The sequence below is a fragment of the Taudactylus pleione genome, unplaced genomic scaffold (assembly GCF_031769625.1).
Source record: "Taudactylus pleione unplaced genomic scaffold, aTauple2 ptg001126l, whole genome shotgun sequence".
In the NCBI taxonomy this organism is placed as follows: Eukaryota; Metazoa; Chordata; class Amphibia; order Anura; family Myobatrachidae; genus Taudactylus; species Taudactylus pleione.
Window position 1 is genome coordinate 853,689 of NW_028285527.1, and position 15,324 is coordinate 869,012.

Sequence of the window (15,324 nt, forward strand, 5' to 3'; positions counted from 1 at the left end):
TATACTGGGAAATAATGGCACCTACAGGTGGCCACATTGATCCTGTTGCCAGATGGGCCAGCGGCAAGATCATCAGCCAGTGTAGTCACTAAAACACACGGACAAATTCATCACTATCCGGCCATTCTTCTACGTTCTAACCACACTCACATCATTAGTGAGTGATTGTTTTTCAACTACATTTACCAACATGCACTATAATGATACTAATCTTAGGCAGCTGCCTTATGTCGCAGAGTGTGTGTATGTGCGTGTGAGCGTGCATGCATGCACGTGTGTATGTGTGTGAACGTGTGTGCATGCATGTGTGTGTGTGAGCGTGCATGTGTGTGTGTGTGCATGTGTGTGAGCATGTGTGTTTGCGTGGGTGCGTACGTGATTATGCATGTGTGTGTGTATGTATGTGTGTGCATGTATGTGTGTGGCCTGTGCTAGTGATTGATTAGCTATAGTTCAATAAATATTGCTTCAGCTCAAAATACATGACATTTGCCAATCACATTCTGGCCTGATGCAGAACTGGCTGCAAAATTAAGGCAAAAAAACACATGCAAAAATATTCTCACCAATAAGAGATGGGTCAGGTCAGCATTGCGCCACATTTATGCCATGTGTAAAAATAGTGTATATATGCTGAGCCAAGCACAGTTCAAACACACACAATTAATTATATTGAAATCAGGTATATCGCAAATGTGTCTAGACATGACTGTAGGTTCCTCATGCAACTCATCCCCATCAGAATCTGTAGAAGATACAAATGGAACATATTACAGTAGCAGCTTCATTTATTTTCAGCTATTAACCATTAAATAATTACACCCTATGAACATAATGTTTCTGAATGGAGATGGGTTTGGGCATGGCTTTTTGTGCTCTTTTTATTGGCTACAACTTTCTCATTTATGCAAGCCATAATTATAGTCTTAGACCAGTGGTTCCCAACTGTGCGCCGTGGCTCCCTGGGGTGCCTTGGGACACTTGCAGGGGTGCCTCACGTTAGTGGTCCAGCACCAAATCAAATAATTTATGATCAATGTAATGCAAATATGTGGACAAACAGAAGCGCAAACTTATCCACCACCACATAACTGACCCTAAGGATGACAGGTAAGCACAATTTACTTCACTTTACTACTTTGCTATATATTTTTTTTTAATTTCTCAATAACAAACTTTTGGCTTAGGGGTGCCATGAAAACAATGCTTATACTCTAGGTCGCCGTGGTTCAAAAAAGTTTGGGAACCACTGGCTTAGACAGCAATTCGGTGTCAGGTTGCGGCCTAGGATCGGCCGTTACTCACCGTAGCACTGGCTTCCCCTGATCCCTCGGGTGGTCAGACGTCAGGTGCGGCAGCGAGTGACACGCTGAGCATTACACTTAGAGCCATGTGGACATTCATGAGCTGTGCTGTGCCTTGGTTGCTGCGGTTGCCGTCATGGACACAGCCATGACAGTTCACAACACCTGACTACCCTTTACCCAATGGTAGCATGGTGGTGGTCAGCTGACCCTGTCCACCAATGATCTGCTGCCTTAGGGTATAAAGCCAGTCTCTGGACAGAAGGAAGTTGCCTGTGCAATGTTGTCCCTGCCTTGTGTATACTTGCCATTACCTCGTTCCAGGTTTCCTCATAGTGATATCCTCGAGTCTACTAGTGTCATCTCCTTGGGCAACAGTGCGTCCAAACATCTTGTCTGTGTGCTATACAAGTGCCAACTACTTGCGCAGCAGTGCGTCCTAACATCTTGCCTGTGTGCTATACAAGTGCCAACTCCGTGTGCAACAGTGCGTCCTAACACCTTGCCTGTGTGCCATTCAAGTGTCATCTCAGTGTGCAACAGTGCGTCTGAACATCTTGCCTGTGTGCTTTACAAGTATCATCTTCTTTGTGCAGAAGTGCATCAGAACACCTCACCTGCGTGCCATTACAAGTGCCACCTCTTGGTGCAATAGTGCATCAAGACACCTTTACTGGCGTACAGTTACAAGTGCCACCTCCTTGTGCAACTGTGCATCAAAAACCCTCTACTTGTGTACAACTACAAATACTAACTCTTGGTGCAGCTGTACTTCTTACTGAAGTATTTCTCTTGGGCCATTGTTGTATTTTCTCCATTCCCGTGGGTATCGGATACCTGACCAAAGGACCGCGACCTGCCTGCTGGGTGCAGCTTAAACCCATATCCCGCTTGGAGAGGTCACTGGTGAACACCTCCCAGCAGGTTAGACTCCGCACCTTTGTTCAGGTCTCGTCAACATCCAATATTTGTGGATGAGGAGATCTTATATACAGGCCCCACGCCTCCGATTCCTCCCTAAACCCGGGACCTCAGCTTTCATCTCCTCAGTAGGGGATTTCCCAAAGTCAAACATGACAGTCAGCTTCTTCCTGTATCCAGACTGTGCAGAATACTTACTGACTTCTGAGATTTCGCCAATCCCCGGGAATATTTTCCCCATTCTGCCCACTTCACTAGGAAGTGCCTACACTTCCCGGGGGTGAGGGGGGGGGGTTAGTGACCAGGGGCTGGCTGGCAACTTTCAGCCCGGGGGGCAAACAAGAGCAAGTGGCCCAGGTTTTCTAACAGCAAGAGCAATTTTAAGAATGGGCATGGGAATGTTGGGGGTGTGGTTTGTGTAATGTGGGTATGGGTACACATGGGAAGGTCCTGTGTATTACTGTGTAAGCAGGTATAAGAGGAGAATAAGGGAGGAGAGTCAGGTAGCAGCGCTAAGGTCCCTAATAAAGGGGCAAGATAAACAAAATCCACTCCTCTTATGATGCCAATGGAGGGAATTAGGAATGGAGGGGCAATGCTGCCTAGGTTATGAGAGACTAGTGTCTACTAGTCTCTCATAACCTAGGCAGTGTGCTGGACGCAAGGGCTCAGAGTTTTGCAGCACATGTTATGTGAAAATGCAGGACCACAGCAGGGGGCACTGAGATTGTGAGGGTGCCCACACCTATATGCATTATTGTGCCCCTCTCTTCTCCTAGTATATATATATGCATTATTATGTGGTCCACAACCCCCAGTAATTGTCATCTGCTCCCTCCCCCAATGGTTAACTTACCTGCTCCGCTCGATAGTCTTTCTCCACTCGGCAGCTCAGCTTCTCCTCCAGGTTCAATCTCACCCTCTGCAGCCGCCGGATCCCTCTCCTGTCTCAAGGCTCTGACTGACAGTGACAGGTAGCAGTTAGCAACACTTAGATCCTGGTAGGCATACAGACAACATCGCAATGTCATGACATCACATTCGCGACTTTGCTGATTTAAGTGCAGTGTCCGCGAACAGTAATGGGTGCCAGTGCACTGCCTCAGCGGGGATACGAAGTTGCTGTCTTCTGGCAGCCAGGTACAGCTGCTACTGGGCTGCAGGACTATAGTGTGTGGCGGGGTCTTGAGCCCCAGGTGACCGTCTCATGGTCGCACCGCCATTATGGCCCTGGAAGTGTGTGCACAAGCAGCGGACACTCTCCCCCCGGGTCTCTGGTTATGATGACAGGATCTTTTTTTTACCTGTTATCACCGTCCCCACAGTGCTTCATGTGTTGTGGGCCATCCCCCAGAGTAACAGCACATCAAGCTGCACAGACGGGAGGTTCCGAAACGCCACTCCTAATGACATAATCTTTCAGAAGACCTCCAGGAACGCCATTCTCTAGCGTTCCCCCTGAAAATAGCTATATATATATATATATATATATACGATGTAGTTAAAAAACCTATGATCGGGATGCCGACTAATTAAATCCCAGTGCTATAATTCCGAACTGCGGACAGAAGACCGGCGCCGGAATTCCGACATGAGTGGAGATCCTGACACTGGGATCCCAACAGACGGCATCCCGATCATAGGATTAGGTTTAGGCCTCCCCCGGGAAGGGAGGTTAGGGTTAGGCACCAAGGGGGGATGGTTGGGTTTAGGCACTTATGGTTAGAATGTGGGGTAGGGAGGATTAGGGTGAGGGGTAGGGGGGGTTAGGGTGCAGGGTAGTGAGGTTTAGGGTAAAGAAAAGGATGGTTATGGTTAGGGTGTAAAAGGGGCAGGGATAGCATACTTATCCCCTATTGGGAACCTCAGCATCGGGATGCTGCTGTCGGTTTTTTGACAGCCGACATTCCCAACTGCAGGGATTCCATACCCAATCCTGTATACAGTTTTATATATATATATATATATATATATACATACATACATACACATGCATACTGGCATACATACACACACAACATACAGACACACTTAGCACACACATATTTTAAATAATTAAACATCTTCTCCCTGCAAAGTTTGTGCAATTGTGACATATATATATATATATATATCTCCAATCTACCCTCCACTTACCTGGTATGGGTGGAGAAGACAGGAAGCAGGATCTCCCCCAGTCTGTGGTACTCCTCATCTCTGCCCTCTCTGACTCTCTCCTCCATGGGTGCGGTGCCAATTTATTTTTTCAGCTCCTCTTCCAACTCCCCCGACAAGCCACGCCCCTTTTCCCTTCTCCAGCCAGGGTTTCTGGGTAGGGAAACCTGGCTCCCCATTGGTCGACAGTGGCCATCTTTGTGTAGCCTGATATGGGGGCAGCCATTTTCTTATAGACTCTGCTATAGCTACTCGGATCTCTCTCTTGCAGAGTAGTGGCCGGGGAGCAGAAGCATCCTCTGCCTGCTGCAGCCTGGCGGCCCTAGAAAACTAAAATTGTACCGGCCTGGAGGGCAGATGGCACCCTGCCCCCCGGCCCAGCCCGCCTCTGTTAGTGACCCACTCTTAAAATGTGGTTTTAGGTAACACAAGCTGTATTATCTATATGTGAAATCCTTTGGTTGGATAAATCGGGTGTCCCCTGGTGATTGGACCTTGTTTGTGGCATCACCCCACATAATCATGGTTACCAATCACATTTGGTGTTTCTGCAGTGCCGGACCAGCAAAGTACAGTTAGTAAAGAATACAAACTCACTTCATACAGGACTTGTGCAAAACCTTAGGCATGTGTAAGTTGTGCAAGACATAATATGTGCACTTCATACATATAAGCATCATACAACAGAGTTTGCAAATAAAATGGACAGTATGTGAAAGGAACAGATGGGGAGATGGAAATGTGAGACGGAGGGTGTAAGGGCCCTGCCTGTGAGTGTTACAGTCTAGAGGGAACGGGACCAATTAAGATTGTAGAGGTATATCATGATGAGGTTACGGGGTTGGGGGGGAATGGGAGTGGGGTCAGATAGGTTGGGGGTTAGGGTGAGTAGATTAAATATGATCTAAGAGGAGATTGGGAGTCAGTGGAGGGATATAGGACCGGATTCAGACCTGATCATTAGAAAGCGATCGCTTGTTGCTGGCGATGTTTGCTAATGTGCACATGCGCATACTTCGCAGTGCGCGTGCGCAAACTGGTACAAGCAAAGAGAGCCCAGTGGAATGAGTGACAGGAGAGGCCGTTTATGGGTGGTAACAGGGGCAGGGCAGTAGTATCGGGGGACTGGAGTTGCGAACGCAGGAGTGCCTAAGTGTTTTAACCATTTCAGAGGCGTGCATGAATTAACAGGCAGCGTCATAGTACATGTCACCTGGTTGATTTATACACTGAAGTTCTCGCAGTGCTTGCGGTAGGGTATAGTCAACCGCAAGTGCTGCGGTCAGATCAAATGGAACCCGATTTACCGATGGTTGTATATACTTCCTGGAGATGACGTTCGCTAGTAGGTGGCTAAAGACAGGCTGGTGGGCATCTGTAAACACAAAGTGATTGCACGCCAAGACATAGTAGGCATGCTTATGCTTTGCCGTGCGAGCGCCTGCTTTGACGTCACTTAGCTGAATTTCCATACGCTGGGAGCGAGCGGCCGCATCTAGTGAGCGGGTCTGAATCAGGCCCATAATCTGTAGTGTAGCAGAGTTGGAGCTGCACAAGAGGAGGATTACTGTATATTGCTATCCACCCCTAAGCAATGAATTACAGACTGTTATCAGTTCATTAAGGCACTATACCCTTTAATATATATTACTGTACATTCTATTACATTTTAATGTATGATGGGCTATACTCTGCTAAAATAAGTGTCACAAGTGGCTGTGCTGGTAAAGTGACTGTGTATATGGAGCACACTGCGGACCTCATTCAGAGTCGGTCGTTGCGGCCGCACGGTCGTAAGGTAAAAGGGGCCGGATATGCAAATGAAGCGTTCGCAAGTTGTGTCGTTAAGATGGGATCGTTAGCTGGACGAGCGAGGGGAGGATGCGGCCGTAAGACTAAAAATACGCCCCCTTCTCATTCCCATTACACGTCATCTCCGGGCATATAAGGATTAATCGAGACCATCGGGAACCATCGGAGCTGGTCATAGACCTTAAGGTTGACCATACCCTCTCTTAAGCACTACGATCAAGTCAGTGTAAAAACCTCCCATGTCACATGTGCCATGACACTACTTAGTTAATTATGCACTCCCATAAAACGCCGTTTGCATAGTCAGGCACGCCTGCGTTCGGATCTCCACTCCCCCGTTCACAAGCACCTTCCCGTGTTACCACCGACAAACGCCTCATCCTGTCACTCAAACTAACGACCTGGCCAAGTTGAAGGAGAGAGCAATTTCTGATCGTAATAGCTAGTTTGCGCACGCGCATTGCGAATTTTACGCATGCGCAGTTTAGCGAACATCGGTGGCATATGACCGTGCGGCCACAACGACCGACTCTGAATGAGGTCCTGCATGCTGATGTATGCTGTGCTATACTCTGCTGATTAAGTGGCTGTGTCCAGAGACTCACAAGTGGCTGTGCTGGTAAAGTGACTGTGTATAGGGGACACACTGCACGCTGATGTATGCTGCGCTATAATCTGCTGATTAAGTGGCTGTGTCCAGAGACTCACAAGTGGCTGTGCTGGTAAAGTGACTGTGTATAGGGACACACTGCATGCTGATGTATGCTGCGCTATTCTCTGCTGACTAAAGTGGCTGTGTTCAGATTCACAAGTTGCTGTGTGTACAAAAAAAAGTTTAAAAAAGTAAAAAAAACTTTCAAGAAAGTCAAAAGTTTTAAAAGTAAAAAAAAATAAAAAAAAATTTTGTGCTGTACCCCACTGTGTATACAAGCACCGTGATTTCTTGGGTGTTCTCCACTGTGTATACAAGCATGACTCTGTTGGCTGTACCCCACTGTGCATACAAGCACTGTGACTTCTTGAGCCATAGCCCATTGTGTATACAAGCACTGTGACTCCTTGGGCAGTACCCCACTGTGTATACAAGCACTGTGACTCTGTTGGCTGTACCCCACTGTGTATACAAGCACTGTGACTCCTTGGGCCGTAGCCCACTGTGTATACAAGCACTGTGACTCCTTGGGCTGTAGCCAACTGTGTGTTCACAGCACACAAGTACTGTGACAAGTTAACGCAAGAAAACAAGTTAAAAAAAGTATATAAAGTAAAAAAATTCATAAAAGTAAAGAACTGTTTATTTGTGCTGTACCCCACTGTGTACTGTATACAAGCACTGTGACTCTTTTAGCCATAGCCCACTGTGAATACCAGCACTGTGACTCTGTTGGCTGTACCCCACTGTGTATACAAGCACTGTGACTCTGTTGGCTGTACCCCACTGTGTATACAAGTACTGTGACTCCTTGGGCCATACCCCACTGTGTGTACAAGCACTGTGACTCCTTGGGCCATAGCCCACTGTGTATACAAGCACTGTGACTCCTTGGGTCATATCATATTGTGTATATAAGCACTGTGACTCCTTGGGCCATAGTCCACTGTGTATACAAGCACTGTGTCTCCTTGGGCCATAACCCATTGTGTATACAAGCACTGTGACTCCTTGGGCCATAGCCCATTGTGTATACAAGCACTGTGACTCCTTGGGCCATAGCCCACTGTGTATACAAGCACTGTGACTCCTTGGGTCATATCATATTATGTATATAAGCACTGTGACTCCTTGGGCCATAGTCTACTGTGTATACAAGCACTGTGTCTCCATGGGCCATAACCCATACTGTATACAAGCACTGTGACTCCTTGAGCCATAGCCCACTGCGTTTACAAGCACTGTGACTCCATAACCCACTGTGTATACAAGCACTGTGACTCCTTGGGCTGTAGCCAACTGTGTGTTCACAGCACACAAGTACTGTGACAAGTTAACACAAGAAAACTAATTAAAAAAAGTATATAAAGTAAAAAAATTCATAAAAGTAAAGAACTGTTTATTTGTGCTGTACCCCACTGTGTACTGTATACAAGCACTGTGACTCTTTTAGCCATAGCCCACTGTGAATACCAGCACTGTGACTCTGTTGGCTGTACCCCACTGTGTATACAAGCACTGTGACTCTGTTGGCTGTACCCCACTGTGTATACAAGTACTGTGACTCCTTGGGCCATACCCCACTGTGTGTACAAGCACTGTGACTCCTTGGGCCATAGCCCACTGTGTATACAAGCACTGTGACTCCTTGGGTCATATCATATTGTGTATATAAGCACTGTGACTCCTTGGGCCACAGTCCACTGTGTATACAAGCACTGTGTCTCCTTGGGCCATAACCCATTGTGTATACAAGCACTGTGACTCCTTGGGCCATAGCCCATTGTGTATACAAGCACTGTGACTCCTTGGGCCATAGCCCACTGTGTATACAAGCACTGTGACTCCTTGGGTCATATCATATTATGTATATAAGCACTGTGACTCCTTGGGCCATAGTCTACTGTGTATACAAGCACTGTGTCTCCTTGGGCCATAACCCATACTGTATACAAGCACTGTGACTCCTTGAGCCATAGCCCACTGCGTTTACAAGCACTGTGACTCCATAACCCACTGTGTATACAAGCACTGTGACTCCTTGGGCCATAGCCCATTGTGTATACAAGCACTGTGACTCTTTGGGCCATAGCCCACTGTGTATACAAGCACTGTGACTCCTTGGGCCATAGCCCACTGTGTATACTAGCACTGTGACTCCTTGGGCTGTAGCCAACTGTGTGTTCACAGCACACAAGTACTGTGACAAGTTAATGCAAGAAAACTATTCATAAAAATTTAAAAAGTTCATAAAAGTAAAGAACTGTTTATTTGTGCTGTACCCCACTGTGTACTGTATACAAGCACTGTGACACCTTGGGCCATAGCCCACTGTGTATACCAGCACTGTGACTCTGTTGGTTGTACCTCACTGTGTATACAAGCACTGTGACTCATTGGGCCATAGCCCACTGTGTATGCAAGTACTGTGACTTTGCTTACCATAGCCCACTGTGTGTCCATAACAAACAAGTACTGTGACTCTGCAGTGAGCGGTGATTAGTAAATACATAATACTAGTAAGTCATTTTTTTTTGTACAACTTTAGTGTTTTCATCATTATGGATCACGACAACCAACCGAGAGGAGAGCAAAAGCAGCAAGCAAATGTTATCTGAAATAAAAAAAATTTACATTTTACAGGGGTAAAGACAAAAACACTTCTAAAGGTTAGTGCAGAAAAACAGAAAATTGGCAACATCACATTCACCACACGCAGTGGCAAGGAAAGGCTCAGGCCTTGGCCTTTATTTCTGAGTGGTGGTTCTGCAACTGTCAGTGAGGCATCTTCTGCCTCTCATGACAATGAAAGACTTTTTCACTCAGACTTTAGAAGAAGTATAAAAAAACTTAAAACCACTAAGGCAGTAAATCAAACTGTGCGTTCAGAAACACAAATATCACAAATCCCTGAGGAGAGTCTAAGGGGTAAATTTACTAAAGTGAAAGTTTTTAGAAGTGAGTTTTAGAAGAGATGTTGCCCATAGCAACCAATCAGATTCTACTTAACATTTAACTAGCACCTTCTAGAAGATAATAGCTAGAATCTGATTGGTTGCTATGGGCAACATGGCTTCTAAAACTCACTTCTAAAACCTCTCACTTTAGTAAATTTATCCCTAAGTGTGTCCACAAGTGCTATGTGTGAACCTGACCGTTCAGAGAAGCCGCCTTCCACAGTTTTACAGATGTTGACCTTATTAAATATATTTAATAAGGTCAACATCAGGATCATTGGGATTCACAGTGTCTGTGTACTAACTTTTCATGAGATGTTTTGGCTTTTTAAAAGCCTATATAGTTCTACAAAAGAAAAGCCGAGAAGACCGTATAGATGATTTTGAACATAATATGTAAAATCCCCTCTGTATTTGTGGGGATGAGCAGCATAAGTATTGCTGATGACATAGAAATTAAGGATACCAACATGGAATTGCAAAAGGATGAGGGGGATATTTGTGTAGCTGTCACTAGCACTAATGAGGATATTGAGGATGCGGATGTTATTTGTGTAAGTCAGCTACCAGTGGAAGCAGCTCTTGACCATTATAAGAAGGCCATTGTCATGCCTGGGCATAGGACCAACAAATCCACCTCTTATGTGTGGAATTATTTTTACCCAAATCCTGACAACATTTGTCAAGCCATCTGTAGCCATTGTGGAGGGTAGGGACATTAAGCATCTAGGAACCTCCACGATATTACATCATCTGCAGCGAGCTCATGACAAGTATTTGATAACATCAGAAACTGGTGCTAAAAAAAATAACAAGCAGTCCAGCATCAGCTAGCTCCCTTCTCTCTACTAGATCCCAGCACCTGCAATCTCCACCACCAACACCTTCCTTGTCAATATCCTCAGTAATGATCAGAGGTAGTCCAGCATCCAATTTGTTATTGCTAGGTGTCTCCTCCCCTTTCCAGGGCTGAGCGCCCTACTGCTGCTGGGGGTGGATCTTCATCCCAGAAGTGGACCAAGAAGACTACTAGTTATATATGATTGGACACGCCGGCTTTTGCTCCCTTACGGCATACTGACTGTCTGTCAGACATACTACAAGCACTGATACATCTAGATGCCCATTTAAAGGGATCTCGCTGAGCCAAAGTAAAGCATCACCGCTACAGGGAATACTCTCCGTCATCAGGCTGGAACAAACGGCATGTCCGGTTAGGACGCAGTAAGTTCTAATCACTGTGGATTACTAGACTGTATCTACTTTTCAGTGATCTGGTACTGTTGGACTGTGGATTGAGATTTGGCCCTCGATTAATAACCACCTTATTTAAATCCACACAGCACATTTTGCTGATTAATAATTTACTATAATGTGATGATCACTGTGCTTGTGCACAGCCAGTGATTAACGCCGCTCGGGGAAACAAGACTGATTAACTAATCATCCCCGTCTTTTTATAATATTTCAGCGATTTAATAAGCCTTTTTTTCTTCAGCTGCTGATGTGGATACTTAATAACAGCCAAGTTGATACAATTATACAGAGTGGATACGATCTACAAACTCTGTGAAACAATTGTTATAAGCAGAGCAACTGTGTTTTTTAATACTTATTGAAGTTGAATACCTTTGCTGAGTGTGTTGTATTCAATTATTCATTTAATTTGATTATTCATTTTTCTAACTATATTCTTTGTGTATATTTATTGTCTAGTCATTATTCTGTGCATGTTTAATAAATTGTTTATAAACCAGACCGCAATTTTTGATCATTAAACACCCTCAAGTATAGCGCAATAATTTGCATATTTAGTTTAACAAAACAATTGACTGTTAAACAATCCTTTGCAAGAGGAAGCAAATATGACAACTCTCACCCAGTCGCACAGCGGATCACTGGTGCCATGACGGCTATGCTAGTATTAGATCTGCGTCCAATATCCAAAATTAATGCAGTGGGTTTTACACAGTTAATTGAGGTCCTGTGTCCCCAGTATCAAATTCCGTCTCGGTTTAATTTTACCCGAAAAGCCATTCCTTGGCTGTACCAGGACGTAAAAAAACCTGTAATTATTAGCCTACAAGCTGCGATTGTACCCACTGTCTACTTATCCACAGATATGTGGACAAGCGGTAGTGGGCAAACTAAAGATTACATGACTGTGACAGCCCACTGGGTAGGTGAATCGCCTTGAGCAGCAGCAGAAGCGGTATCTAACAAACAATGCCAGCTAATTCAGAGGCAGGCTACTCTGTGTATCACCGGATTCAATAAGAGGCATACTGCTGACAACCTCTTAGAAAAAGAGATGGCATAGAAACATTGGACTCAATGCCCACTTGGACTCTCCTCAGGATTTGTGATTTCTGATAATGCCACAATTATTGTGAAAGCATTACAGCTGGGTGAATTTCAACACATCCCATGTTTTGCTCACACTATCAACTTACTGGTGCAGGGTTTTAAAAAAAAATGACAGGGGCATGCAGGAGATGCTGTCTGCGGCCTGAAAAATGTCGGGAAATTTTCGGCATTCAGCAACAGCATGCAGGAGATTGCAGCAGCTGCAAGAACAGTTTAATTTGCCCTGCCATCAACTGAAGCAAGAGGTGGTAACTAGAGATGAGCGGTTCGAATTCAGAGGAATCCGAACAGCTTCCAACAGGTGGAATCCGAGTACACCCGAGCTCAAGCATGGGTGTTCCCGCCTGACTCGGATTCCACCTCGCGGCCGAACGTCACCCAGCCGACGTCGGATTCTCGCAAGACTCAGGTGACGTTTGGCCTCGATAAAAGCGCGGCGCCCGGGACTCGGCGCCATTTCACGCTTCACGCTGTGCAGAGTTGAGCTCTGCATGACGGAGGGAGGGAGTCAGGGCTGATCGGAGGCACACACAGGGCCTGATTCAGAGCCGGACGCTCTGAATGAGCACCCGCTCTGAATCAGGATGTTTTTTTTTTTTTTGCAAAGCGGCCTCTTGGACGCTCGCATAGCTGTGGGTTACCACCCACAGCTTATGCGAGCGTCCATGATGATGGTCGCGATGGTCAAGACCATTGCGACCATCGGGCTTGCGATGAGACCATTTTGGTAGGGTCTTGTTTCCGCAAGCCCCAGAGTGCTTTCGGCTCTAACAGAGCTGAAAGCACTCCCACTGACATCACTTGTGATGTCAGTGGAGCCGGACCCAGACAGTAGGCGTTCCCATGGGAACGCCTCTGTCTGGGCAGCCACGCCCCCGGCACACCCACCAAAGGGGGCATGCTGTCACTCACTATCGACAGCACACCCCCTTTGGTGCGAGACCCACAACGACGACTTCCCCGTCGTTATTCGGGTCTCGCGCATATGCACGACGGAGGTGCCTCCGTCATGTGCATGCGCATTTGGGCAACATCGACCCGCTTGCGAGCGCTCAGAGCTCACGAGTGGGTCAGAATCAGGCCCACAGTACGCTGATGTATGCTGTGCTTACTCTGCTGTATTAGCTTGGCCCTGTACTATTCAGTGGACTTTTTTTTTGTGCTGTACTCTAATGTGCTTACAAGCACAGTGACTTGTTTGTTATAAGCCCTCTGTGTATAGAAGCACCAGTGGTGTATCTAGGGATCCGAGCACCCCTCGCAAGGTAATGGACTGGCGCCCCCCTCCCCCCATAATTTCAGGACGTGCCACCCAGTAGTAGTTCCCCCTATGCATTGCCCCCAGTAGTAGTCCCCCCCTATACAGTGCCTCCAGTAGTAGTCCCCCCTATACAGTGCCCCCAGTAGCGGCCACCCCCCCCATAATGTGCCCCCCAGTAGCGGCCACCCCCTATACAGTGCCCCCTAGTAGCCACAATCTCCCACTGTGCTGGCGGCTGTGTGTTTGTACACTGTGTAGGGCAGACCACTCTCACTGTGGTCGGCCCTACACTTGGGGCCCGGCGGACTAGCGGGTCTAGTTCAAGCCCCTGGGGTAGTCCACCCATTGGCTGCTGGTGGCACTGCTGGACAGAGCCCCCCCTTTGGCCGGTGCCCCTGGCGAGTGCCATCCTGGCCAATGGGTAGATACCCCCCTGAGAAGCACCATGACTAATTGGGCCTTAGCCCACTTTATACAAGCACTGTGACTTCTTGGGCATAAGCCCTCTGTGTATACAAGCTCCGTGACTGCTTGGGCATTAGCCCTTTGTATACAAGCACTGTGACTTCTTGGGCATAAGCCCTCTGTGTATAAAAGCACTGTGACTCCTTGGGCAGTAGCCCCAGTGGCGTATCTATAATGGGTGCAGTGTGTGTGGGGCACACAGGCCCCCGGAGCCAGGGGGGCCCGCACCGCACACACTGCACCATATTATTTTAAACTTACCTGTCCGTGGTCCTGCGTCCAGCTCAGCGCTGCTCAGAACACCGTAAAATGGCCTCCACGGCCATTTTTCTGGTGTTCTGTGCATGCGCAGTAGACTCCAGGCGCACTCTAGTGCCCAGAGTCTCCTGCGCATGCACAGAATTCTGGAAAATGGGCACCATACCCATTTTTCTGGCGTTCTGCACATGCACAGTAGACTCTGGGCACACTCTAGTTCCCGGAGTCTACTAAGGCTCCGGTGGCTGGCTAGCCACGTCAGCCAGCTGCCGGCCACCGGGGAGAGAGGAGGGGGCCCCGCATGGGGAGTGCACATGGGCCCCCTCCTCTCTTAAGACGCCCCTGAGTAGCCCTCTGTATATAAAAGCACCGTGACTCTTTGGGTCGCAGCCCTCTGTGTATAAAAGCGCTGTGACTTCTTGGGCCTTAGCCCTTTGTGTGTCCATAACACAGAAGTACTATGACTCAGTAGTGAGTGGCAGTGAGTGGAAATGTTTCATAGATGTGTTTTAAACTGTGGTGTCTGTCGCTTAGTAACCAGCCAGCTCGCTGCAGCCTTTAGCCAATAAAGGTGAAAACAATATTGTGAGCTGTGAGGTGGTCTAAACTGACTGTAAATGACTGGAAATGAATGTTATTGGGGTTAATAATACTCTTGGAACAAAAAAAGCCCAAATTATGTTATTTTAGCTTTTTTTGTAAATTTTTGTAAAAAAATCCAAATCCAAAACCAGTCACGGCAGTTTGGCAAATCCAAATCCAAAGCCGGATGGCGAATCAGAGCCAAATCCAAATCCTGCAAAAATGGTCCGGTGCACATCCCTACAAATTAGTAATGTGTTAATAATAACCAATCAAACCAACTCCCAAATCCTTTAAATAGAAAACAATCTAACTCAGAAATTTACTAAGAATCGTGTGTGAAATATCATTGCTTTAAAGTAGTAGTAGCAGTGGTGTATCTAGGGGGGGTCAAGCAGGGCACGTGCTCTGGTCGCCATTGGACCGGTGGTGTGGGCAGGGTGCCACCGGCTGCAGTCCAGGACACAGGTCAGTGTAGCACGGACTGCATGGAGTGCGGTCCGCACTACACAGTAACAAACCCCGGCGTCGGGTACACTTATACTACCCGGCTGCGGTGTGTTTGTTTTGGCAGCCAATGAGAGTCAGACA